Source organism: Manis javanica, chromosome 3 (genome assembly GCF_040802235.1).
Source record: "Manis javanica isolate MJ-LG chromosome 3, MJ_LKY, whole genome shotgun sequence".
NCBI classification, from domain to species: Eukaryota; Metazoa; Chordata; class Mammalia; order Pholidota; family Manidae; genus Manis; species Manis javanica.
Genome location: NC_133158.1, coordinates 199,285,006 through 199,312,868, shown reverse-complemented (window position 1 = coordinate 199,312,868; position 27,863 = coordinate 199,285,006). Strand labels below are relative to the sequence as shown.

The 27,863-nt window shown below is 36.1% G+C and overlaps 1 long non-coding RNA gene across 1 annotated transcript in view; it reads left to right on the top strand.

The window, feature by feature from the left end:
* The window catches only part of LOC140848543 (uncharacterized), a 38,015-nt gene extending 11,932 nt beyond the window's left edge, over positions 1 to 26,083 (top strand). The window contains exon 3 of the long non-coding RNA XR_012129625.1: positions 25,909 to 26,083. This is a non-coding gene — a long non-coding RNA (uncharacterized lncRNA). The remainder of the gene's footprint in view (positions 1 to 25,908) is intronic.
* Positions 26,084 to 27,863: the final 1,780 nt, after the last annotated feature.

Sequence of the window (27,863 nt, the reverse complement as noted above, 5' to 3'; positions counted from 1 at the left end):
GTTTTTTTGTCATTTATAATGAAATCATGGTTTGTGCACATGTGTAATTTCATTTAATCCTAACACCACTACTTTTAGACAGGTCTTGTCATTGAGATTTTACACATAAGGCTCAATGTTAGAAGTGGCAGTTCTCCCTGGTATCATGTCTAAAAGAAATATTCTATAAGAACACTCAACTGCATTATTCTACATTCTGCTCACCAAGAAATTTGTTAACTTGGTCTCTTCCAAAGGTACTAATGCACTAGGAAACAGTGACCAAAAAGAATGGACTGACATTGGGTATCCTACCAGAAGCAGTTTACATTATGAAATAATTAATTGATAGTATGATTTATAAATTAGTATCTCATGAGTTTGGTTAGCATGAATCATTTCTGAGAATTTGAGTTAATTATTTATAATTTAACAATCTGAAAAGTTGAAGATCATATTAGACCTAAACCTTATCAGGTTCTGCCCGTGCCTAGAGCACTTACACAGCCTCTTTTTGGACATATCCTTAGCTGCACAGCCACCATAAACTTAGATTCTTCAAGCTGTCAAAACACAGAAATTCCATAAACTGAGTTCTGGCCACTAAACTGAACTTTCTGATCAGGAGTATATCAACAAAGAGCTAAAATAAGCATTAGTTGCCTACAGTGTGTTTAGTCCTAGACTAGCTATTATCAAGGTTAAAGATGACCTGAGGTAGCATCAGTGAAAAATATCATAGTAGAGAACTTGAAATTCTACCCCTCACAAAAGCAATGAAAAATGGACAAAAACTGTCAGAATCAACTTTTTTGGAACCCTGGATATTAGCTTAAGACCTGCAGCAACCTGGCAAACACTTATTCAAGAAAAATGGCTGATTCTTACTAAGAACAATGACGTTTGTCATATTTTAATGTACAGTAGTCCCATCCCTTGCTCCTCAGGTCAGTGGTAGATGTGAAAATAATAGCTTATACTCCCAGTAACAGAGGGAGCAAAATGCAATTCATGAGCAAAGAATCGTGATTATTTTTTTAACCTGTCTTTTGGTCCCTGAAATACTGGCTCAAAGGATTGTCTTCATTTTGCCTAACTCCAAACTATCCTAGAGCTAAAGCTCCTTCTTGTAGGACATTTGATGAACATATTTACTATGTAATATAATATCTTAGGTCTCTTCTGCCTGAGGTAGTAGCTGGGGTAAACAATAGATTAATCAAAAAGCTTGGGAGGAGGGGTTGGGTAATAAGTATCCTCTAAGGGCTTACAAATCTCTGACAAAGTCTCAGAAAATCAAACACATAATCAGGGCTGTGTGCATGCTCAGGAATGACCCAATAAATCTCTAAACTCTCACCCTCTCCTGACTGAATCTCTATGAAAGCAAGAAATGAAGGCTAGGGCAGAGTTGTAAAGCACCTGGTGAGTGTTAAAAGCGTGCTACAATAAATACACATAGGTGCTCTGCAAAGACTGGACCATTTCTTAGTTCCAGGTATTTAAAGAAACCTCTGCCCAATCATTACATGACCACTAAGCTAATGTAACAGACTTCAGAGACCACATACAGCAAAGAACAGACTATATATAAGTGTCAGAAAATTCAGAAACAATAACTACAATAAGCAGCAACAACATTAAATCCTAGGGAATATGGAGAGTTAACACGATCATTATCACCCAGAGTCCATAATTTACATTAAGGTTCACTCCTGGTGTTGTACATTCTTTGATTTTTGGCAGTTGTATAATGACATGTATCTTCCAAAATAGTATCATACAGAATAGCTTCACTGCCCTAAAAGTCTGCTGTCTTCCACCTATTCATTTCTTCTTTCACCTTGAGCCCTGGCAATCACTCATCTTTTTACTGTCTCCATAATTTTTGCCTTTTCCAGAATGCCATATAGTTGAAATTAAGCAATAAGTATTATTTTCAGATTACCTTCTTTTACTTAGTAATATGTATTTAAAGTCCCTCCACATTTTTTCATAGCTTGATAATTCATTTCTTCTAGCAATGAATAATTCATTGCGTGGTGTACTACAGTTAATTTATCCATTCACCTATTAGGGACATCTTAGTTGTTTCCAAGTTTTGGCAAATATGAATAAAGCTGATGTAAACATTTAAGTGCAGATTTTTGTGTGAACATAAATTTACAGCTCCTCCGGATAAATAGCAAAGAGCATGACTGCTAGTTTAAGAACATGTTTAGTGTTTAAGAAGCTGCCAAAGAATATTCCAAAATGGCTGTACTATTTCACATTCTATCCAGCACTGAATGAAATTTCTTTTTCTATATTCTCACCAACATTTGGTGTCCACATTTTGGATTTTGTCTGTTCTAATACATGTGTAGTGATATTTCATTGTTTTAACTTGAAATTCCCTATTGACATATAATACTGAGCATCTTGCCATATGCTTTCTTGACATCTGTAACCCTTTTTTGAGGTTTCAAGGTCTTTCTTTGCAAGCACTGCTGATCAACTGTAAATTTTAGTCCCACATCACTGGTATGGACTTGTCCCAGAAAGTCATGTTCCACATTGGGGAGAATTTTTAATCTCTGATGGTTATTTCAATGAGTCATTGTATTAGGAGTAGCATAAAGGCAGTCAAAAATGGTTTTCATGCAGTGTCCTTATCTGGGAACTTTATAAAGCCACCTGGAGGTTCAGAAGAATCAACCATTCAGTGACCATAATTTCAGGAGTTGTAGAGGTTTTGCATTCCAAACCACCGGTTAATAAAGTAGACCTTTCTTAGCGAGGTGATGAGCATTAGAAGAGCAATTAGCAATAATATTTCAAAATCTTCATGGACATGAGGCATATCAATCTAGGTGATTAAGAAATTAAGAGTGTTGAATCATTAAGTATCAAAGGGGATCAATAATTTGTCACTGTGATAGAGCAGATCTAAAGAAGTAAAAAAATCCTTACATCAATCATTTGCCAAAAATTTAACTTGGAGGGTAAATTTATCTGTTACAATTCACTGATGGATCAAGGACATTTAACTTACTACTAGGGAAAGTATAGTTTGCACGGTCCTCAAAAAACCTTTTCTCAGCAAATAAGTTATTTTAGCAAATCAGCAAGGTCAGTACAGTTTCATATTTTCAACAAGATGGAGTTCAATGTACAAAATGGAGTCATTGCTGACAACTCTTTTCACAAAGTATTAGGCATCTCGTAAAGTTATGATGGGGGAAAGGTTGAAACAAGTATGGGAACATCTGATCATAACAATTTAACCTGATAACATCTATAGTCCGTAGGTATCATTAGCAGTAGCATTTGGGACTAGAGAGAAATTAGTTACAAATATGACCAAGTGGTTTCTGACATCATGAACAGATCACTTTCTGGTGACAGATCTAATAGTCAGGTTTCCCCCTTTTTCAGTAAGCTGAGAAATGTGGATAAGAACATTGTCTCTCTAAGAGAAATAGGGGGAAAAGAACGAAGTAAGAAGCAGCAGTGAGTAAAAGGTATACAGACCTGGTCTACCCATCTTGAGAAACCTATCTTCTCCAGTTGTTGTCTATTTCAGTTCCTGGAAATCTTTATTTTCAAATTACCAGTTGGTGCTTTCTTTAAATATGACATGTGATCTCACTACACTGATGGACAGTGACTTCAGTGGGGTATGGGGGGGTCTCGATAATATGGGTGAATGTAGTAACCACATTGTTTTTCATGTGAAACCTTCATAAGAGTGTATATCAATGATACCCTAATTTAAAAAATCAATAAGGAAAAAAAAACTAAACAGAATTGCTAAGGGAAAATGCTTTCTAATATAGAAACTTAATTTCAAGTATTTTAAAACAATATTTGTGGTATCTTTGCAAGAAAATAATTGTGTTAATATGAATTACTGCTTATTAAAATTTGTTTAGAATAATTTAAAAAAGTAAAATAAAAAATAAACATGACTTGTGAACCTAAAGGTCTATTCTGTGGAATTTGATGGCACAAGGGTTAGTTAACAGGACCTTATAGGGGTCTTTTCAATGGGGTTGAAGGAAGCCTTTCAGGAAAAGTTTTTCCCAATAGATGAAGTTCCTGGGTTGTAAGGTTTGTTTAAAAGTCTTTGTCTACTGAGTGTGCACTGTGAAAAGATTGCTCTATCAAAGCACTGTTATTCTTAATGGAAGCATTTAGGCCTTTTTAATATTTAAGTATATCTCCTGTTACCACCTGTGGGTCAAAGAAGCAGGGGCTAAGTGCATTGGGCATCCTGTTTTAAGAACAGTCTTATGAATTTATGCAAATAAAGGCATTGTCATGAGAGATAAGAATATTAATAGTTTTAGAATTCTGGAGGGATCAGACTGGGAGAAAAAGATAAATGCTTTACCTTTGTTGTAACACTTTACCAAATTGCTGTAAATTATAGATAGTTTGAAGAGGAGGAAAAGGCGTCCCTTAAATTTGGGAAACAATACATTAGAGCAACCTGTTTTCATTAGTTTATACAGTTTTACCCAGTAGAGTGTTATGATCTTAAATTTTGTTAAGTATCATTGATATACAATCTTATGAAGTTTTCACATTAACAACATTGTGGTTTTAACATTCACCCATATTATCAAGTCCTCACTGCCCTCCCATTGAAGTCATTGTCTATCAGCATAGCAAGATGTTATAGAGTCATTACTTGTCTTTTCCTGCTGTACTGCCTTTCCTGTGACCTACCTATGTTGTAATTGTTAATTATAGTGCCCCTTAATCCCCTTCTCCCTCCTTCCCCACCTACCCTCTCTAATTCCTTCCCTTTGGTAACCACTAGTCCCTTTTTGGAGTCTGTGAGTCTGCTGCTGTTTTGTTCCTTAAGTTTTGTTTTGTTTTTAAATTCCACAAATGAGTGGAGTCATCTGGTATTTGTCTCTCTCTGCCTGGCTTGTTTCACTGAGCATAGTACCCTTGAGCTCCATTCATGTTGTTGCAAATGGTAGGATTTATTTTCTTATGGCTAATAATATTCCATTGTGTATATGTACCTCATCTTCTTTATCCATTCATCTACTGTTGGACACTTAGGTTGCTTCCATATCTTGGCTATTGTAAATAGTGCTGCAATAAACATAGGGGTCTGTATGTCATATTGAATCAGGGATCTTGTTTTCTTCGGGTAAATTCCTAGGTGGAATTACTCGGTTAAATGGTATTTCTATTTTCAGTGTTTTGAGGAAACTCCATATTGCTTTCCACAATGGTTGAACAATTAACATTCCCATCAACAGTGTAGGAGGGTTCCCCTTTCTCAGCATCCTTGCCAGCATTTGTTGTTTCTTGTCTTTTGGATGTTGGCCATCCTAACTGGTGTGAGGTGATATCTCATTGAGGCTTTAATTTACATTCCCCTGATGATTAGCCATGTAGAGCATCTTTTCATCTGCCTGTTGGCTATCTGAATTTCTTCTTTGGAGAAGTGTCTGTTCAGATCCTCCGCCCATTTTTTAAATTGGGTTATTTGCTTTTTGGGTGGTGAAGCATGTGAGTTCTTTATTATTTTGGATGTTAACCCCTTATTGGATAAGTCATTGGCAAATATATTCTCCCATACTGTAGGATGCCTTTTATGATCTTAAGTTTATCAAAACCTGTATTTTAGAGTACTTGTCAAAGTCTTTTTCATGAATCTCTTTGAAGATGAAATACTTAAAACAATACATGACATGACTTAAAATAGCAGTGGTTAAAGAACTGATAAGACATTATGATGTTTTTGACAAGGAAATTTGGTTATTTCTGTGACACATAACACTTTAAGATAATAACTATAATTACGACTGATAACCTTATACCAGGACATATCAGAATTTTAGGAATTTTATGTAATTTTTACAACTTTTATAATAAATGCTTATACAATTACAATATAAAGGAAGCTTAGTATTCTTATTTGAAAATACTTTCCATGTAATTTAATGTATTAAATAATCCTAATTAGTGGAAAATCTCCCTTTTTGTAAGAAGAAGAAAAAATTCTTTTGAAAAGTTCCAGGGGTCCTATGGGAGTTCCCAAAGTTACTTTCAGGTCAATAAAACTACGTAGAGTTTGATATTGGGAAGTTTTTCAAAAATATCAAAAGATATTAGACATTTGACCAAATAAGATCTACATCATTATGAAACAATATTTAAATATCTGTTTGGCCAAAGTGAGAATAAGAGATTTTAAAAGCAAGTAACAAAGGGTTATATAGTTGGAAGAAAAACTTAGCTTTCTTGATATCCAAAAGATTTGGTTTACTTGAATAATCAAACTTCTATTGATAAAGATAAGATGAAGTACAAGAAATTATTTTGGTAAAACATAAAATCTTTCTCTACATCTTTATACAGTATTTTTCTGAAAATATGTTAGCAAATTTATGAAATTTTAAAACATACTTTCTATTACAAGAAAAATTAGTATCTTGAGACATTAATTATTAACTTATATATGAAATGCTCATTTCCCATTGAACCCACACTTACTAAATTGACTCTTGGTTTTACAGGGATTTTTCGAAATAAGTCAAAACATTCTCAAAATACATAAGCTAGTTGTACATCGGGTTATATTATCAATATGCATCATTTCAAGCAATATATTTCCCAAAATTTTGTACTTTGTTTGTATTTTAAATTAAATATATCATCTTGGCAAAAAAAAAACAAAATCTTTGCTTTCTAAGTAGATTACTTTAAAAGGTGAAAAACCTTTTGTATCTTATCAAAAGCAGAGCAATAGCTCAAGGAAATCTTGTTCTTTTAACATATATGTAAAACTAAAACTTAATTATCTCTTAAGTTTATTATTGGTATTGTCTTAATTTTAAAACTCTTCTAATAACAGCTCAATTTTTAGCCAACTTGTCCATATGTAAAATTACTTTCTCAAGATTTCTTTTCCATAAACCTACAACTTTCTATACCTATTTAGGTTTTATCTATTTTTTCCTCATTATTTTGTTTCAGGACAAAATTTCTTTCCTTTTTCCTTTACAAAGAAAATCCATGTTCTTCATACCTTTCTTTATCTAAAAAAATACTGTATTTTCCGTACTTACTTTTCATATAGTCTTTTTGATATCCTTATTATTTCTAGTAGTTTTATTTAAAAATTATTTTTTGATGGAAATTTCAACTTTATTTGTTTAAACTTTTTTTACTTTAAAAACATAAATCTTATTTGGGAGAGAAATGATGCAAGACAATTGTTACAGAATGATTACAGATTTACTTGTAAAGGATAGCATAATTGCTTGTGCATTACATTAAATAAACTTCTGCTACATAAAGTAATTAAAATTAATGATACACTTTTTGGAAATTACAGAATGAGATTCACATGTCTGTAGGCTCATCCTGACATTGTTTTGTTAGACTGGGAATGAAAGAATCGGCAGGGGCAACAGGATCCCCACATTATTGTTAAATAGTATTGTTCTAAGTTGAGTAGGCAGACTAAATATTTGAAAAGTGGGACAACTTCTAAATTGATGGCAGAGCTATAAATATCTGGGAAGCTGCCACCAGAGTTCCCAATCTTGCAAGTAGTTATAAGAACCACGGAAAAGCCTTTAAAATAAAGATTGCTGCCTGGCTGCACATCTGAAAAGACAAGGTAACAAGGTAGGAGCCTATCAAAGACAGATTACAACTTGGCCTTGAGGAGTTATCGCAATGTGTGTACAGGACAGAAAGGGTAGTGGCTCTTATATTACCTTTTCAGCTTATCACACAAACTCTTTTGCTACTCAGTTTACTGTGGTATATGACCAGTGGCTTTTAAACATGTCAAATAAGTATGAAATATGATATATTTTATGGACCAGTACATATGGATATACAAAAAACTATATAGGTAACCAAAATAAAAGTTCAATAAGTTTACATAATTATTTTCGGTATGTTATGCATGCATTATATTTTACATTTTATGAAAGTATTTTTATTATATAATAAATCTATAATAAATCCATTTCTATATTATGGATAAAATTGAAGATATGTATTATCCATTTATATAGATAGTGTAGACCATGTGTGTGTGTGTATATATACTATTTAAATAAGTGTTAATCATAATTTACCAATAATCTGTGAACATAGTTTGAAAATAAGAAGTTACAGTAAATCCTTCCACACTGGGAAGAAACTCTCATGGCAGTTCCATTGTTTCTCATCTTCCAAAGAGGTACCTGCTATTTTGTCTTTTTCTTTCAGCATTAATGCACACATTTGCGTAGAGTTAATTTATCACTTTAAGTGTTCTGACATTTTTTTCTTTGGTTTATTTTGTATTCTTAGCTCTTCCAATTTTTTAACCTTTTTTTAATCTTTGCTTTGCAATGAAGTAGAAGGCAAGCAATTGTGAACTATCATGTATTAGCAGCCTATAGTGAATTAGTAAACTTATAAATACATTTTGAAAACTTTTGAAGCATATCCCTCCTCATGAAATTTTTAATGTGGCATAAAACATGTTATTAATAGATCCAAATATTTTTGTCTCTCTTTAAAATTAAAAAAACAAAAGTAGATAGGCTTATGTTTAGCATTTAATGTTTATCTTATTTGGAAATTATTTAGATATTTAATGAATATCCATTATTTTATTTAATTTAACCATATAAAATTTGGTCTTATCACATGTATTTAATTTATTTCTTTTAACAATTATATTTAGATTAGTTTTTAAACAGCTAGCCATCATGAAAAACTATTTCCTTTGTTTCTAAATTTTGTAATATAATGATAGTATGAGCTTATTTAATGGGTAAATCCAGATAGAAAACGTTTATTTGCTCCTTACCTTGCTAAGAAAGGTCCATTTTATTAGCTGGCAGATTTAGAATACAAAACCAATGAGGGAGCTTCAGAGCCAAGAAGACTCATTACAGAAATCTGGATCCATCAGGGAGACTAGAGAGCACAAAGGGCTTAAGCAATTACCATGCTTGAATCCAAAGGAGTTGAGGTGTTATTTTGCTTCAAATCCCACCTCTGACACCAGAAATGTTTGACCAAGGAAAGAGGCATAACTGAAATAAAATGATTAATTTGGGTCTTAGAACTGCAATTTGGGGAGCACAGATCTAAGTAGCAGCCCAAATTGTGTCTCAATAGGGAAAAAAATTCACAGCATTTTAAAGACAAAAATGGAATGCTTATATACAGTGTTTACAAAAAATTTTGATTGGTATCAATGGCAGAAAATTAATCTTAGCTAAACATAATTGGTTGTTTAGATATCACTAAGCAGAAGTCCATTACTGCAGCAAGTTGCAGGTTTCATGCAGAGTCCTTTTACTATTTGTGGTTTGGCCCAGTTCAATAGTTCATGGTTCCACCTGATGAGGATATGCATAAGGCCCACCTCCTTAATAGCCTCCTGGCCCCATTTAAAAATCCCTTGGGTTTTCTTTCACCTTGGTTTGATGAGGGTTTTGATGTCTTTTGCTCATTCTGGGCTATATAGTTCTTTCTAGGCTACTTTGCAGCAATTTGAGGCTTGAGTAGCATCTTCTGCAACCTAGATATCTAGGAGGAGCTTCAAGCTGTGTTTAGACTTCCAATGGACTCACCAAAGTTTAACCCAACCTGGACCTCAGAGATGCCTGGTGAAGAAAAATTCCCATGGAGCTTCAACTGCCTCTTAACCTATCTCGGAAGTATTAATAAAGAACATTAGTAATTTGACTCTCAACCCTAATACCAAATTCTCTTGCCCTCTACTGGAATATCCATCCCAAGAGAAAGACCAAGAAAACATACAGAGGTTTAGTGAAGGCTTATTCCGTAGGAGGAGGCATGGAATAAGGACATTAATAAGAACATTAAAAGGATGATCCAAATGATGAAATACCACTACCTCAAACAACTTCCACAGCTTTGAAGAAAAGGATGGCACAAGGAAGTTAAGGTTTAAATGTAACTCATTATTGCCTGTATCATAGAGATCTTTCTGAGAATACTAGCATAGAGAATAATTACAAAGACAAGGAGTTGATTTAGCTATAAACCTTATTCTTATACAGTTTTTTCTTGGCAGTAATTTTAGGATCATTATGCAGCAGCTTGGCTATGCTACTCTGCTTGGACAGACAGTATTGCAGTATTTAGATCTAATTTCTGTGATGTCTTTGCTTATATCTTTCTTTTTTTCTTTGATATCAATAACTTACAATGATTCTGTGCAGTTTGCATTTGAAGTATTTCAATATACTTCAGTTCACTTTTTAATTTGAACCAAAGTAGCACTAACAAGTCTCTAGTATTGCCTGTGTATTTTAGAAGCCTGAAGCCAGTAAGATGAAATCCAACATCAAGAATCTGAAGCAAAGTAACTTGTGCAGAAGGAATATAAAGAAAACATCTGGTGGTTTGGCAACAGCATGATTAGGGAAAATAGAATTAACTAGATTTTCTAGTTTTCAAAGATTTTAAATGTAATAAAATTTTTTTGATGTGCTATTTTCAGTAACAAAATATGTCTGTATACAGGATCTTTTAAAAATTTGAATACATTTTAAAAATTAAAAAGAACTTTTGACATAAGTGACTCCATTTCATTCCACCTCTTACAGGTTTAAGCATCAAAAACTTATTTTCTCATAGTTCTAGAAGCTAGAAGTCCAAAATCAACGTTCCAGCTGATTTGATTTCAGGGGAGAACTCTCTTCCTGGCTTACAGATGGCTACCTTCTCACTATGTCCCTACATAGCCTCTCCTCAGTGTGTGCACACAGAGTTCTCTGGTATCTTTCTCTCTCTTTTTTTTTCAATTCTTTTTTATTGTGCTAAAATACACATAACATAAAATTTACCATCTTAACCATTTAAGTGATATTCATTATCATTCAGTGATATTCAGTGATTGCATAATGTGCAACCATCACCTCCTACCATCCCCGTAACTTTTTATCTTATAAAACTGAAGCTCTACCAATAAAACAATAACTCCCCTTTCTACCCTCCCCCTAGGTCTGGCAATCACCATTCCACTCTGCTCCTCTGAGATTGATTACTTTAGTTACCTCATACAAGTGGAATTATAGAGTAATTTTTTTGTGTGACTATCTTATTTTACTTAGCATAATATCCTCCAGCTTCATCTATGTTGTAGAACGTCAGAATTTCCTTCATTTTTAATACTGATTAATATTCTGTGACATACATGTATCATCTGTCAATGGGCACATGGATTGCTTAAACATTTTAGCTGTAGTGAATAATGCTGCTATGAAAATGAGTGTACAAATATCTCTTTGAAATTCTGCTTGCAATTTTTTTGGGTATATATCCAGAAGTGGAAATGCTTGATCATATGCTAATTCCAGTTTTAATTTTTGAGGAATCACCCTGCTATTTTGCACAGCAGCTGCACCATTTTATGTCACCAACATAATGTACAAGGGTCCCAACTTCTCCCTGCCACACTTGTTCTTCTCTTTGTTTCTTTTTTTAATGGTAGCCATGCTACTGGGTGGGAAATAATATCTCATTGTAGTTTGGATTTACATTTCCCTCTTTGTGATGTTGAGCTTTTTTTCATGTACTTTTTGTCATTATGTATCTTCTTTGGAAAAATATCTGTTCAAGTCCTTTACCTATTTTTGAGTCAGGGTAAATAGCTATACACCCAACATAAGAGCACCTAAATATGTAAAACAAATACTAACAGAACTAAAGGGAGAAACAGAATGCAACTCAATCATATTAGGAGACTTTAACATCCCACTTACATCAATGGACAGATCATCCAGACAGAAAATAAATGAGGAAACTGAGGCACTGAACAACACATTAGATCAGATAGACTGAATGGATACATGCAGAAAATTCCATGCCAAAGCAGAAGGATATACATTTTTCTCAAGTGCACACGAACATTCTCCAGAATAGATCACATATTAGGCCACAAAAATAGTCTCAACTTCAAAAAGATTGAAATTTCATCAAACAACTTCTCAGACCACATGGCATGAAACTAGAAATAAATTGTACAAAGAAAAGAAATAAAAGACCCCACAAAAGTATGGAGAACAACATGCTTCTAAATAATCAATGGATTAATGAACAAGTAAAAGTATAAATCAACAACACATGGAGACAAATGAAAAAAAAAATTGCAAAAGTTCAAAATTTGTGGAATGCCACAAAAGCAGTTCTAAGAGGGAAGTACACAGCAATACAGACCTACCTTTAAGAAGCAAGAACAATCACAAATAGTCTAAACTCACAACTAAAGAAACTAGAAAAGGGAGAACAAATGAAACCCAAATTTAGTAGAAGGAGGGACATAATAAAGATCAGAGAAACAAATAAAATAGAGAAGAATAAAACAGAAAAAAATCAATGAAACCAAGAGCTGGTTCTTTGAGAAGGTAAAGAAAATAGACAAACCCCTATCCAGACTTATCAAGAAAAAAAGAGGATACAAATAAACAAGAAAGGAATATCACACCTGACACCACAGAAATACAAGAATTATTAGAAAATTCTATGAAAAATTATATACCAATAAATTGAACAAACTAGAAGAAATGGAAAAATTCTTAGAAAAGTACAACCTTCCAAGACCAACACAGGAAGAAGCAAAAAATCTGAACAGGCCAATTACAAATAATTATATTGAATAAATAATCAAAATACTCCTAACGAACTTATCCCAGGACCAGATGGCTTCACAGCTGAATGCCACCAAACATTTAAAAAAGAGCTAATATCCATCCTTCCTCAAAGTAATCCAAAAAGTAGAAAAAGAGGGAATTCTTTCAAGTTCATTCTGTGAGTCCAACATTCTAATAACAAAACTAGATAAACACACTACAAAAAAAATTATAGACAAATATCCTTAATGAGCATAGATGCAAAAATCCTCAACAAAATATCAGCAAACCAAATTAAAATATACAGCCAGAGGATCATCCATCTCAACCAAGTGGGATTTATTCCAGGGATGCAAAAATAGTAACAATATTCATAAACTAACCAATGTGATATACCACATCAACAAAAAAAAGAATTAAAATCTTATGATCATGTCAATAAATGATGAAAAAGCCTTTGACAAAATACAACATTGATTCATAATAAAACTGTCAACAAAATGGGTATAGAGGGAACATATTGACATAGTAAAGGCTATATACAACAAACCCACAGCTAACATTAAATTCAGTAGTGAAAAGTTCAAACTTGCTCCAAGATTAGGAACAAGACAATGTGTCCACTCTCACCACTTTTATTCAACATAGTACTGGCATCCTAGCCATGGAAATCAGACAAGATAAAGAGATAAAAGGCATCCAAATTGGTAAAGAAGAAGTAAAACTGTCACTATTTGCAGATGACATACTATATATAGACAACCCTAAGTATTCCACCAAAAAACTATTAGAACTAATAACTGGATTCAGCAAAGTTGCAGGATACAAAACTAATACACAGAAATCTGTTGCATTCCTATATACTACCAGCCAATTAGCAGAAGGAGAAATCAGGAAAACAATTCCATTTTTAACTGCATCAAAAAGAATAAACTATGTAGGAATAAACCTAACCAAGGGGATGAAAGACCTGTACTCTGAAAACTATAAGACACTAGTGAGAGAAATTAAAGAAGACACAAATAAATGGAGATCTATTCCATGCCCATGGCTAGGAAGAATTAATGTCAAAATGGCCATCCTTCCCAAAGCAATTCACAGATTCAGTGAAATCACTATCAAAATATCAATTGCATTTTCCAGTGAACTATAGCAAATAATCCTAAAATTCATATGGAACCACAAAAGACCCTGAATAGCCAAAGCAATACTGAGAAAGAATAACAAAGCTGAGGTATCATGCTTCCCTGACTTCAAGCTATACTGCAAACCTACAGTAATCAAAACAGTGTGGTAATGGGACAAGAACAGACCCATAGATCAATGGAACAGAATAGAGAGCCCAGATATAAACCCACATATATATGGTCAATTAATATATGATAAAGGAGTCATGAATACACAATGGAGAAAAGACAGCTTCTTCAATAACTGTTGTTGGTAAAACTGGACTGATACGTGCAAGAGAATGAAACTGGATTACTATTCCATACATAAGAGTGAACTTGAAATCAATTAAAGACCTAAATGTAAGACATGCAACCATAAAACTCTTATAAGAAAATAGAGGCAAAAATCTCTTGAACATAAACATAAGCAATTTTTTCCTGGACAGATCTCCTCAGTCAAGGGAAACAAAAAGTGAACAGGTGGTGCCACATCAAATTAATAATCTTCTATACAGCAAAGGAAACTATTATCAGAACAATAAGGTGACCTATAGTATTTGGAGAATATAATTGTAAATTATTCACCCAATAAGGGGTTAACATCCAAAATATACAAAGAACTCATGTGCCTGATTTCACTTACTTGTGGAATATAAAAACAAAGCAAAACAGCAGTAGACTCATAGACACTGAGAAATGACTAGTGGTTACTGATGGGGAGGGGGACAAAGGGGCACAATAATTAGCAATTACAAATAAGTTGGTTGTGGAGATGGTAGTAAAACATGAAGAGTAGTCAATGATTCTGTAACATCTTTCTATGTTAATAGATAGTAACCACAGTAGAGCAGTGAATATTTAATAATATGGGTAACCACTTTTATTCAACATAGTATTGGAAGTCCTAGCCACTGCAATTAGGCAAGAAAAAGAAATAAAGTCATCCAGATTGGTAGAGAAGAAGTACAATTGTCACTGTTTGCAGATGACATAATATATATATGGAAAACCCAAAAGATTCTATTAAAAACTATTAGAGCTAATAAATGAATTCAATAAAGTTGTATGATACAAAGTTAACATGCAGAAACTGGTTGTTTCTATGCACTAACAATGAGCTATAATAAAGGAAAATTAAGAAAATAGTACCATTTGCAATTTTATCAAAAAGAATAAAATACTTAAATTAAATTTAACCAAGGAGGCAATAGACCTGTACTCTGCAAACCATAAGACTCTGTTGAAGAAAATTGAAGAGGATACAAAAAATGGAAAGATATATTGTTCTCATAGGTTGGAAGCATTAATATTGTTAAAATGTCCATACTACTCAAAGTTATTATTAGAGTCAATGAAATCTCCATCAGAAAAAACAAGATTTGTGGTTTTTTTTCACAGAACTAGAACAAAGAACCCTACAATGTGTATGGAACCACAAAATACTCCAAATAGCCATAACAATCTTTAGAATGATGAACAAAGTTGGAGGTATCACATTCCCTGTTTTCAAACTATAATACAAAGCTATAGCAATCAAAATGGAATGGTACTGGCAAAACAAAAACAAAAACAGACACAGATCAATGGAATAAAATAGCCCAGAAAAAAAACCCCATATACATACATATGTATATGGTCAATTAATCTATTACAAAAGAGGCAAGAATATACAGTGTGGAGAAGACAGTCTTTAATAAATGGTGTTCAGAAAACTGGAGAGCTGCATGCAAAATAATGAAACTGGACTACTATCTTACACCATATACAAAAATTAATTCAAAAAGTATTAAAGACTTGAATGTAAGACCTAAAACTGTACAACTCCTAGAAGAAACATAGGTGATAAGTTCTTTGACATCAGTCTTAGCAATATGCCTTTCAACCAATGTCCTCAGGCAAGGGAAACAAAACTAAAATGGAGTTACATCAAATAAAAATGTGTTTGCACACTGAAGGAAACCAATAATAAAATGAAAAGGAAGCCTACTGAATGGGAGAGGATATTTGCAAATCATACATCCAAATGAAGGTTAATATACAAAATATATAAAGAACTTAAACAATATTAAAAATACTGTTCAAAGAAATCAGCAGAGGAGAGAGAACCAAGATGGCGGCGTGAGTAGAGCAGTGGAAATCTCCTCCCAAAACCATATATATTTTTGAAAATACAACAAATGCAACTATCCCTAAAAGAGAGACCAGAAGACACAGGACAACAGCCAGACCATATCCACACCTGCGAGAAACCAGCGCCTGGTGAAGGGGGTAAGATACAAGCCGCGACCCGGCAGGACCCAAGTGCCCTTCACCCCAGCTCCTGGCGGGAGGAGAGGAGTTGGAGTGGGGAGGGAGAGGGAGCCCAGGATTGCTAAACACCCAGCCTTAGCCATCTGCACCGGAGTGCAGACACAGTGCATGCGTGGGGTGCTGGAAACTAGGGTAACAGGATAGTAAGACCTGTGAGTGGGTCCCCACAGCTGGCACACCCGGGACAAAGAAAAGCGAGTGCTTTTTGAAAGCCTTAAAGGGACAGGGACTTCACAGCTGGATGGAAGTGCCCTGGGACACTTAGCCTGGCAGCTGGGAATCCTGGGGAACCCTGAGCGTGGGAACCCCCACAGCACAGCTCGGAGGCTCCTCACTGTGATAAACAGCCTCCCGCCTGTTCCCCCTCTGATGCAGCTCTGCCATATTGGAGCAGCAGCCTGAGGCAGGCCATGCCCACAGCAACTGCAGAGCTAAATAAACTCCATAGCAGCCGGGCAAGATCAGAAGCCCCATCTGCACGCAGCTGCCCAGCACAAGCCACTAGAGGCCGCTGTTCTCCCAGGAGAGGAAGGCTATAAACTGGCAAGAAGGGACTTTCTCTTACCCAACACACATGCCAGCTCCCCACAAATATATCTATCGCCATTAAAAGGCAGAAGAAAGTGATACAGACCAAGATTACAGAGGCAAACCCTGAGAAAGAGATAGACCTAACCAGTCTTCCTGAAAAAGAATTAAAAATAAAGCTCATAACCATGCTGATGGAGCTGCAGAGAAATATGCAAGAGCTAAAGGATGAAGTCCAGAGGGAGATTACAGACGTCTGGAGGGAGATTACAGATTTCCGGAGGGAGATTACAGAAATGAAACAATCTCTGGAAGGATTTATAAACAGAATGGATAAGATGCAAGAGGCCATTGATGGAATAGAAACCAGAGAACGGGAACACATAGAAGCTGACGCAGAGAAAGATAAGAGGATCTCCAGGAATGAGACAATATTAAGAGAACTGTGTGACCAATCCAAAAGGAACAATATCCACATTATAGGGGTACCAGAAGAAGAAGAGAGAAAAAGGAATAGAAAGAGTATTTGAAGAAATAATTGCTGAAAACTTCCCAAAACTGGGGGAGGAAATAATCGATCAGACCATGGAAGTGTACAGAACTCCCAACAGAAAGGACCCAAGGAGGACAACACCAAGACACATAATAATTAAAATGGCAAAGATCAAGGACAAGGACAGAGTTTTAAAGGCAGCTAGAGAGGAGAAAAAGGTCACCTACAAAGGAAAACCCATCAGGCTATCATCAGACTTCTCAACAGAAACCTTACAGGCCAGAAGAGAATGGCACGATATATTTAATTCAATGAAAGAGAAGGGCCTTGAACCAAGAATACTGTATCCAGCATGACTATCATTTAAATATGAAGGAGGGATTAAACAATTCCCAGACAAGCAAAAGTTGAGGGAATTTGCCTCCCACAAACCACCTCTACAGGGTATTTTAGAGGGACTGCTCTAGATGGGAGCACTTCTAAGACTAAATAGGTGTCACCAGAGAAAATAAAATCACAGCAAAGAAAGCAGACCAACCAAATACTAACTAAAGGCAAAAAATAAAATCAACTACCCACAAAAGCAGTTAAAGGAAGCACAAAAGAGCACAGAATAAAACAACCAACATATAAAGAATGGAGGAGGAGGAATAAGAAGGGAGAAAAATAAAGAATGACCAGACAGTGTTTAAAATAGCTCAATAAGTGAGTTAAGTTAGACAGTAAGATACTAAAGAGGCTAACCTTGAACCTTTGGCAGCCACGAATCTAAAGCCTGCAATGGCAATAAGTACATATTTTTCAATAATCATCCTAAATGTAAATGGACTGAGTGCACCAATCAAAAGACACAGAATAATAGAATGGATAAAAAAGTGAGACGCATCTCTATGCTGCTTACAAGAGACTCACCTCAAACCCAAAGACTATAGGAACAAAGAAAGACCGAAGGAACAAAACAGCAGCAGAATCATAGAACCTAAGAATGGACTAACAGTTACCAAAGGGAAAGGGACTGGGGAGAAAGGGAGGGAAGGGAGGGATAAGGGCGGGGAAAAAAGAAAGGGGACATTATGATTAGCATGTATAATGTGGTGGGGGGGCACGGGGAGGGCTTTGCAGCACAGAGAAGACAAGTAGTAATTCTACAGCATCTTACTACGCTGATGGACAGTACTGTAATGGGGTTTGTGGGGCAGATTTGGTGAAGGGGGGACCCTAGTAAACATAATATTCTTCATGTAACTGTAGATTAATGACAACAAAATTTTTTTTTTAAATGTAAAAAAAAAAAATCGTCAGAGGACTTGAATAGACTTTTTCCGAAGATAACATATAGATGGCCTACAGGCAAATGAAAAGATATTCAGCATCACTAATCTTCAAGAACATGCAAATCAAAACCACAATGAGATATCACCTCATATAGGCCAGATTGATTATTACCAAAAGGACAAAAAATAAGAATTGGTGAAGATGTGGAGAAAAGGGAACCCTTATTCACTATTGGTGAGAATGTCAACTGGTGCCACGACTATGGAAAACAGTATGGAGCCTCCTCAAAAACTTAAAAATAGATCTACCATGTGCAACAATTCCACTTCTGGGTATTTTTCTGAAAAAAAAAATGAAAATGCCAATTTGAAGAGGTATCTGTGACCCATGTTCATTGTAGCATTGTTTATAGTAGCCAAGCTATGGAAGCAGCCTGGTCATCAATACTGAATGATGAATGGATAAAGAAAATGTGTTGTGTGTATATGTACATACACACACACATACACATAGATAGATACTCAAAATGGAATATTACTGAGTCATAAAAAGGAAGGAAATATTGTCATTTGCAACCACATGGATGAGCTTAGAGGGTATTATCTAAGTAAGTCAGACAAAGACCAATACCACATGATTTCACTTATTTTTGGAGTCTCTAAAGCTAAGCAAAACAAAACAAAAACAGACTCATAGATAAAGGAAACAAACTGTTGGATTCTAAGGGGGAAGGTGTTAGGGGTAGGTGAAACAGGTGAAGGGGATTAGGAAGCACAAACTTCCAGTTATAAAATAAATAAAAGTCATTTAGACAGCATAGGGAATATAGTCAATAACATTGTCATAACTTTGTATGGTGACAGATGGTAACTAGACTTACTGTGGGGATAATTCTGTAATGTGTAAAAATATGAAATCACTATGATGTACACCTAAAACTAATAGGATACTGTATGTCAGTTATACTTCAATTAAAAAAAAAGATGTGTACCCAAGGGGTGAAATTTAATATAAAACTACTTTATTGCTTCATCAAAGACTTAAGTGAAACTGTGTTTTTGTCTGCAAGTGTGCAATGGTGGCGAATGTAGAAACTACTAGCCCACTTGTTACCCCCAAACAGCTCAGGCTGGTGACAGGCAACTGCTGCATGGGGACTTAGGCTGGTTCCATGGAACTGAGGTGAGGAAAAGAGGCTCTCAGAAGTAAATGGGAGGCCCTGATACTTGAGAGATGGCGGTCTGGAGCTGTACTCAGTAGTAAAAAGAATGGGGCCAAAGACTGGAAAAACCCCAGCAAAGCCTTTGGCATTTTTCAGCCAGAAATTATGGGCATTTTGTATGAAACTGTCCTGTGCATTGTAGGATATCTATCATCCCTAACCTTTATCCACCAAATGCCAGTAAATAATGTTGTCTAACTAAAAATGTCCTGCACATTCACAAATGTCCACTAGAGGGCTTGTATAACGCCTGATTATCGTTTGTCACATACTGACTAATAAACATACTTTCTGATTGTGGTGGGATGCAGTTCGGAGATAATAATGTTTCTCTTCTTCAAAGGCTTTTTGGTTCTCCTCCCATACACTAGCCCTTCCCCTTCAGCCCGTGACTCCACAGTATTTATTGCTCCAGAATGAAGGTGAGCATAGCCCAGAAAAGACAACTGAGTTTCTGAATGGAATTTTTAAGTCAAAGCTGAAAGAGCAGCTTTTTATCATAAGGGCAAGTTTCTTGAAAGAGGAAACATGTTTTTTGAGATCTAAATGAGTAAGAGCTTGGAGGACTCAGGACAGAGCATTTCCACTACAAACCAAAGAGTTAGGAGGTATGAAGTTGTCTACCAAAAGGATACAAACGTGTGCTAGAAGTAAGAGAATCTGAGGGTATGTGACTAGAATTTAGAGGCTTATAGGTGCCTAAGAAAGGATTGCACCCCCTGTCTGCTCTCCTGAGTCAGCTGAGAGGACAAGAAATTGCCTAGGGGAAAGTAGGAAGGACTTCAGGGCAGACAGGATCTTTACCTTGTTTCCATCAGTCCTCATGGGGAGGCCCCTGCGCACCACACAGCTGAGGCCAAGTGACTGAGACATGCTCCCCACCCTCCAGGTTACTGAGTATCCAACAGTTTTCTGAGCTTCCCAGCAGGGGCACACAAGAGACCAGAGTGGGTCAACAGACCTGGAGGGGTCTTGTGGTCAGGATGAGGCTCACAGAGATGGGTGCAGTAGGAAAAGGAGCTGACTAAAGGCTAGAGGGAGTTACCTATCTCAGCAGACCCTGAGCCAGATGTCTCTGAGGTCAGTACAACATATCAATCCCCAGAAAAAGAGAGGAAGGGAGAGGGGCAAACCCTTGGGTTGGCTACATTTAATCTGTAAACTGCAAAGTTTATGCAGAAGGTCGAGATTTAGGCTCTTAAATGGAAAGCAGGCTTAGCAACTAAGGGCTTAATAAGGACTTTGAGAGCCAAGGAAATTCATCCTCAATACCCTAATGAACATTTACCTGCTCTTTAATTAGGTCCTTTAAATTTTCAGGAGATACGTAGGTGCCAAATATCAGCCATTCAGCTTGTTCAGGGTTTTTTATTTGTGTGGCTTTGATGACTATGTATTGACAAACAAGTGCTCCCTTTACTTCTCTGTTATTGCAAATACCACTGAAGTAGCCGCTGATGCTATAGAGGCTGAAGATCTGTTAATTTTGTGGCTAATTGATAGGTGGAGATACTTCTGCTGGAGTCTGTCCATTTTTTAATCAGTGAAATATTGACTCTTATTTGTGCAAAGTGTAGTTTAAAAATTAACTCTCAGTAAGAAAATGTGCTTAGACCTTAGGGCAGTTTTCTTGAAACATGCTCTAAAATATCACAATTCCTAAATTTATAACTATTGTATAAATTCAGAGGGAGAAATTCCACCTTGGATTTGACTAAATGTCTAGGAATAAATGATTTTTCTCTTTATTCATACTCTTGTAGAGGTTTTTTAATTTAGATGTCATTGCAGAGAAAATGGAAGTTCCATGGCCAGGATTCTCACCTGACCCTGGTCTGCTTGCCCACTGGGCACTTACAGTTCTCACAGGCTCAGGCTTGCACACGTGTGGGCAGTGAGTTATTACTGACTCTATGTAAAGAACTCTGCTCTGTGCTGCAGGTCTGTGGGGTGGTGGAGAGGCCAGAGGCAGAGACCTGCTTGCTGCGTGCATACTTGCCCTGAGGCAGACGGGGTTCTAGCACTTGACCTTCCACCATGAAAATAAAGCTGGGTATAAGCGCTTTTACCCTCAACGTTCCGTTACCATTTTTCAGTCTTACCGAATCCATAGTGAGTGAATTTGCCCAGGGTTGAAACCCTTTGGTAAGACAGTCATTACATTCAGTTCTTAAATTTGACAGGCATGTGTGGTGTACAGAATCAGCCCGCCTATAGAGAGGACCAATGTGGATAAATGAGAGTTCCTGTGGCCAGGATTCTCACCTGGCTCTGGTTGACTGGCTCACTGCACACGTGTGGGCAATACATGGCTGTTGACGCTATATAAAGAGCTCCGCCCAGTGCTCTGGGCGTGATGCGGTGGCAGGGCTGCAAGGCAGCAGGAGAGCAGAGCAGGAGCTGGACTGGTGGCGGCGCCGAGGACAGAGGCCCAGAGGATGGCTGTGCGGGATGACTGTGCAGGCAGAGAGGCTGAGAGGACGGCTATGCCAGAGGGGCCCAGAGGCAGACCGGCTTGCTGCCTGCACACTCACTCTGAGTGAATGAGATTCTAGTGACTGACCTGCCACCTGAAAGTAAAGTTGGGTATAATACTTTCACCCCAAGAAGGTTTTGCTGTCAATTTCTTTGGTCACATTGAATCCATAGCGAACTTGCCCAGGGCTGAAACCCACTGGCAAGACAACCAACATGGGCATTTCCTATCTTACTGCACACACTCATTCCAAGTAAACCTAGAGTTGATTTCCTTGAGTTGAGACTGCTAAGATGCTTATGTTTTACATTAGTAATTTCTACCTTTCCCTCTCTCCAGAAAACAAAAGAATTTTATCTTGGTCTTAAAGAATGCCAGAATAGTCTGGGGGGAAAAAAAAAGAAAACAGGAAAGCCTTATGTTTTTGTAAGCACATAATCAACCTTCCCATCTTTCATGGGGAATGTTGTTTGGTAAAAATTCTGTTTTATGTTCCAAAGAGCAAAGCAGCAGTTGTGAATTTACAACTGTTTTCCTTTTTTTTTTTTTTTATCACTTTATTCTGTGACAAGAAACACATGAAACAAAATTCTAAGAACTTCTAAGCTCAACATTTAGAAACCAAGGAAGATGTGAGTTAAAAACTGTATATTATTCACTGAGATACTAGGCAACTTATTTCTTGCACTTGTAACTTTTTTCAAGCAGATTAAACCTGTTAAGAGGCTCTTGGGAAACTCCTTATCAGCCATTGCAAAAAATAGCTTAACCCATCTTAATCTGGCAATGACTTAAAAGGCCTAAATTTTTAAAAGCGTTAAGGGGATTTTTTTTCCTTTTGCTAAGTATGCTGTATAAGAATCATTTTTGTTACAACAAACTCATTGTTAAAGTATCTTTTTATTCATGTAACATACCCTATGAGCACATTTGCAGCCTGTAAAAGATGATTGCTTAAGCTGCCACTGCAGAACATTTGCAGGAAGTGTTGATTAGAATTTGCACATTTGTTCTGAGCTTATGAATTCCAAGCAGCTTTACTAATGGGAAGAAGTGGCTCTTTCACCACTGTTAAGCTCTAGATCATGGCCACTTGTATGTGTTTCCTATGTAATGATTGCCATTAATATTTCGGTGCATATCTTTTCTGCCTTCTCTTCGTATAGGTTTTTAAATTTGCAAAGTTGATCTCATAGTGTACTTGCTATTTCATAATATTTTTTCACTAACTGTGCTATTAACCTTTTACAAATGTGTTTAGCATGTAAGATAATGCATCATCTAGCTATAATAATTTATTAAACCACTTTCCTATTGTTAGATATGTAGGCTATTTCCAATTTTTCCCTATTGTCAATATTGTTGTAACTAGAATCCTTGAACTTAAATCTGTGGGCATATCCTAATTATTTCCTACAGCTAATTTGTAAAAGTACTATCAAAAAACAATATTTTTAAAAGATCACATGTAATAGTACTACCCAAAGATAGCCCCTGCCAACAATTTGATGCATATTTTTAGTCTTTAAAAAAGTTAATATGTATGTGCGTGAATATATATGTACGTATAACCAGGAATCTGTTGTGGAATTCCAGGAGAGAGATCAGAGTGGCTTGTGGCAGGGGACAGCAGTGGAGGTAGTAAATGGTGGTCAGATTCTGTATATATTTTTGCAGGATGACAGACTGGATGTAGAGTGAGAAAGAAATGAAAATTAACTTCAAGTTTGGGGAGGCCTGAGCCTTTGGAAGGATGGTATTGTCATCAAGTGACAAGGGAAAGGCTGTAGGTGGAGAAGGTTCGGGGAGAATACGAGTTCAGTTTGGAAAGTGTATGTGTGAAGCATCTATTAGGTCTCCAAGTGGAGACGTCCAGAAGGCTGTTGAAGGTATGGGTCTGGAGTTTTGGAGAGAGCGGACATTGGAAACATCAATCTGGGGATCACTGGCGTATAGATGATATGTAAACCAGGAGACTGGGTGAGGTTGCCAAGGGAGTGAGTACAGACTAAGAGAAGAGGACTAAAGACAGGCAGAGGGAGCAATCCAACATGAAGAGCACTTCCTGTGCACCAAGCACTGCTCTGTGTGCTTTGCCTAGACTATAGGTTGACTCATTTAATCTCCAAAATTACTCAATGAAGGGGTACTATTATTATCCCCATTTTACAATGGAGGAATCTGATGTATGGAAAGATTGTCAGCAAATCAAAAACCATTTCATGATATGAACTGTTGAAATAAGTTTTAATTCTCCTTTTGAATAGTCTGCATTTATTTTGAAATAAATTGTGTAAACTCTTCCTGAAAGGTTTTAGCCATCATGTCTTTTAGTAGCTATACATTCCAGTTATACTTTAAAGAGTCAACATAATCTTTCAAAGGTGTTGTTCTATCCAGCTGACAACACATTCTAGGAAAAAATATTGATAAGACACACACATACACACACAAAGTTCACGTTTAAAAAGGAAAGCATTCTCTAATTACATTTAAGGATCAGAGAGGCAAGTTAATACAGGAAAGTAGTCATCACTCCTACCACCTAACCCTACAATATATTCAGAATATCTATGGGGCAGTTTCTAAGGCTATACCTCACCCTTAAGAGAAATAAGCTTAAGACAGGAAAAGACAAAAAGTACCATACTGAGTTAGTCATTATAGACAGCTTCCAGAAAAAAATATTCCAAATTGTCTCCTTGGTACTCTGGAAATATTTACATCTTGGGACAGGATGTGGATGGATGAATTTTCAATATGCTTTTCCACCTTCTCCCATTCCTTGGGAAAAGGGTCGCTGTGACAGGGGAAGTAGGTAGAAGAACTTGCAAAGTGTTTTTTCAAACAGATCAATTTTAGGAAAAAAGACAAATGGAAGTTGAAGATTTGGAAAAAAAGTTTTCCTTGCCAACAGCTCTCCTTGGAAAGTCTTCAGATACTTTTGAGAGCCCTTATAATTCAGGTTGGAAACTTGTTTTAAGTAATTCCAATAGGGAAGAAAAAAGGAGAGGTATCTTAAAAAACCAAGAGTGACTGCAGAGGCATTCCTCTACTGAGCCCAAAATATGAGACAATGGATAGATGTGTACGTTCACCCTAAGACTGGAGAGCAGCATGATCCTTGAGTAACAATAGTAGGAAAAGCAGAATCTAGAATGAGCTTAGAGATGTGAAAAATAGTAAAAAAAAAAAATTAAGAAAGGGTCCTTTTAAGGTCATGTTCATAGCAAGAACAAAAACATAAAGACTCTGGGGAAAGATGATATAATGTTAGACAGATAACAGAGGAAGCAGAACTAACCAGAACCTCTTTTTCTCCATTCTTCTCTCAATAACAACCTTGAAATAAAAGGGGGTAAGAGAGTAAGGCAACTTAAATGCAAAGAAGGTAAGGAATAATTTAGTTATTTTAATGAGTTTGTTTTTGTGCCCAGATAAATAGTATCCTGAGAAGTTTAGAGAGTTTGTAATTGTAACCATGCAACTACAGTTAACAATCTTAGATAATTTTATGAATAGAAAGTAAGCATAAATTCATTAAGAATCTATGCTGTCAAATTAACCTCACATGTAGGAATTTATTACTCAACTTAGGACCTTTATCTTTTTCATTTAACATTATATTGGAACATTTTTCTAATTTTCTCATTCTTTTATATTATAATTTTAAATAGTACATAGTGCTCACATGTATGAATATAGCCTAAATTATTTAACCAATCCACCATGGACAAATTCAGACTGTTTCAAGTTTTTGGCTTTTGAAAACCATGCTGGGGTTATGATCATGTTATGTAAAACTTGGCAAATTATTATTTTTTAAATTTTAGGTCTATACTCCCAGAAGAGGAATAAATGAATCAAATGACATCATATTTCAAAGGCCTTTTAATAAGTATCAGCAAAATTGACTCCAGAAAGAAGCATCTATTTATATTCTCCACAACAATATATGAATGACTATTTTTCCAATGCCTATTGTTACTAAAAATTTTGGTAAAAATGCTTTTTTTTGGTGATTCTTTTTATTGTGGTAAAATACATATAACCTACAACTTATCATTTCAACAATTTTTAAGTACAACAATTCAGTAGCACTAAGTACATTCACTGTGTTGTGCAACTATCACCACTATCTCTTTCCAGAACTTTTCATCAACCCAAACAGAAACTCTATACCCATTACGCCAAGAAAAACTTTAAAATGATTTTTAAAAATACTTAAAAAAATAGTTTAAAAGTTCAATCTCATCAGATATTCCCCTTCCTGAGATCTCGGAATTCTTCTGTATCAATCAGCATAGGACAGGCTATTCTTTGGCAACAATTCCAAAATCTTGTGGCTTATACAACAAGAGTTTATTTCTCAAATTACATATTCTCTGTCAGTCAATGAAGGTATCTAACAGAGCCCTAATCATTTCATTGTTTCACCATTTGGAACATGAGGACTTCATGGTTGCCAAGGCAGGAGAAGATGGTGCCCTAGAGCCTGGCACCAGCAACTCAGTGCTCCAGCCTGGAAATGACACACGTCACTTCCATGACATCCACAAGAACTTGGCCAGAGATACTAACACAGCAGACCGTGGCAAGTATATTCTTCCTGTCTTACCTAATAGAGAGGAGACCTGGATATAGGTGAGCGCTAGCAGTCTCTATATTTTCATTCAGATCCTTATTGATACAAAAATGGTTTCATTTAACCATTTGCGAAGCTTTTTCTATCAGTGAAGCCCCTTCATTAGGGTCTAACTTTATGTAATGCAACAAGAAATCTTGGAAAAAGTGAAAAAAATGAATTTAGAGGAACAGTCAGCTGATAAGTGAAAACTTACTATTGCAAAGTGGTACGTAAACAGCCTGCTGTGGGTGAGCAAGTTAAGTTGCCATCTTTGCACCCAGTTTTCTTAATAACTTCTAACTTTTGAAGTAGATGCTGATGCTTTCTGTGTTTTTATGCAGTTAGGCACGTCACTGTGGATGCCTCATGGTGGACAAGAAATGTTGACAAACACTTTATAAGTTGATTAACAACATTTTTAAGAAATGGGAAATCAGTACTTAAGTTTTCATTAAACATCCACTTTCTTTTAGTTCATTTCTGCCGAAAGGGTTGTGTTTTCTTTTTTTGACAAAAACAGTGTTTCCTAACAATATTTAAATAAGTATAAATTTGTACAATACAATAAGACAACTGTAGTGATGGAGTTCAGACCACTCTCCAAATGGTCTATGGCAGCTCTACTAAGTGTCCATTTTCTTGCCCATCTTACACTCAACCTATAATTTCCTATGCTTCCTGTACAGCCTGCTGACTGGTGGCCTGGCAACTTCATTCATTTTGCAAGTTACTGCATGAGGCATTCTAAAACCGGCTAGTACACTTCTATGATCTTTGGAAGGATTGCCCTCTGCTGTTCTTGAAAGTATGTGTGGGCTAATTGCTTTTGGAAAAGTCTGGTAAGGAGAAATAGGTTATCTTTGGTCATCTCTCAGATCGTTCACATGTCAAAGTGAGAACTCTGTTCACTGCACGTGTATCTTACACACTACTGGATGAGACCATGGCAGGAGATCAAATACAGGGTAGAGGTTCAGGGAACCCTCCCACCTTATTTTTTAAAAATATTTTCCATGTAGCTATTTATAGTAAAACTCCATCTAAAAATGAAATATCCAGGGGGGAAAAACTGCAGGAGGGAGAGGATGTCAAGACAATGGGTATAAAGCAGTCCAGTTCCAGGCAAAGGGAGATGTACTAGGGTTCTCCAGAGGAACAGAA